The following is a 1,665-nucleotide window of genomic DNA, read 5'->3' as shown; positions in this document are numbered from 1 at the left end:
ATTCTCAGACACAACTCTTGCAGAACTCAATTTGTAATTGTATTTCTTTTGCCCTTGTGTTAGTGCACCTTTGTGAGCGAATGGTTTCATTAGCCAGTTCAAAAGTGGGTGGGCAGAGTCACCAAGAATAACAATTGGTACATCTGTGTCTCCAATTTTATCTGTCCAGTTTGGAAATAGGGTACCATTTTTCCCTCTGTTAAATAGTGAAGATTGTGAGAAGACTCTCGCATCATGGACGCTACCTGGCCATCCAGTGTAGACATCTATGAAGCAATAGCGATGATCAACTAAACCCTGTAATACAATAGAGTAGAACCCTTTTCTATTATAATAATCAGTGTGATGCTCTACTGGAGCAGATATTGGAATGTGAGAATCATCTAAAGCACCACCACAAGAAGGAAAACCAAATTTTTCCTTAAAACTTGTGATCACATTCCTCAATTCATTGCCATGAGGTATTTTAACGTAGTGTTTAGTTAAGTGTTCAACTATGGCTCTACATACTTCTCAAACTATCATACAAACTGATGCCTTTGAGATGCCAAACAAATGACTAAGAGTTCTGTAGTCAGTTGATGTTGCTAAAAACAACAATGTTACAGCTACTCTCAGCTCAACACTAATAGGGTAACGTAATCTTGTTGTTTCTTTTTCAATATGAGGCCTTAACTTTTCACACAAATGTGACCCGATAAGAGAAAACCAGGCTATCTGCGGGAATTATCATTTTGAGCTATGGGCTCATAATCACGGAGAATCTTTACCTGGGCGAAATTCATTTTATCACATAAACATGTTATATAAACAAAATCCTTTCATTTGATACCAAAATCAGGGGTAGCGAAGCCTTCTTTGCCGAGTTATAAGCCCTTCGACATTTTACCTTGATTGTGCACTGAGAATGTTACACGGAGCCACCACGGAATAAAAACGGAGGGCTTTAATGCGTCATTAGGTAACCATGGAGTCTCTATAGCAACTATTTAAATTATATCAAAGACGAAGAAGACTACTTATAAAAACTATGGCTACAGAAAGAGACATTGCTCGCTTGTTAAATGAAGAAATAGGTCCTCGAGACAGTGACTACGTCTTCAGTTCTTGGGGACTACTTTTGTGATGAAACTAGTGGTAAGCTTATTCATAACACTGTTTACATACTAACTGTGAATAGCGGTTTGCTATCACAACAATGACATTCCATCACCTGTATAAATGCACAATATTATTATATTAAACTTAGTTATACAGTGTATTTGTTAATTGATAGAGACAGACTATGAAGCAGTAGAAGATATGGAAGAAGAAGAGGTAGAGGAAGGGAAAGAAGAAGAGAAAGAGACAAAAGATTGTGATGAAGATATTAATCCACCACTGTTTGATCCTGAGGTGGCTGTGGAGCTACAAGTATCAGATCTTGATTTAGAATCAGCGATGCCTGATGCTCCAGCTACTTCAACTACTCACTCTGGTGATGACATGAGAAAGGAAGACCTGCAGGAGGAAGAAGAATTATCAAAGTTCTTTGAACATGGATGTGGTTGCTCAGATAATTGCTATGCACTGTTCAGTCACTCTTACATAAAAACATATAGATGTGACATATAAGCCATGGCAAAGCCTGTTCAAGAAATTGCTATTATGAGTCAAATGGCAGCA

Source organism: Amphimedon queenslandica, unplaced genomic scaffold, assembly GCF_000090795.2.
Source record: "Amphimedon queenslandica unplaced genomic scaffold, v1.1 AMPQUscaffold_13233, whole genome shotgun sequence".
Classification (NCBI taxonomy): domain Eukaryota; kingdom Metazoa; phylum Porifera; class Demospongiae; order Haplosclerida; family Niphatidae; genus Amphimedon; species Amphimedon queenslandica.
Note: the sequence above shows the minus strand (reverse complement) of the source record.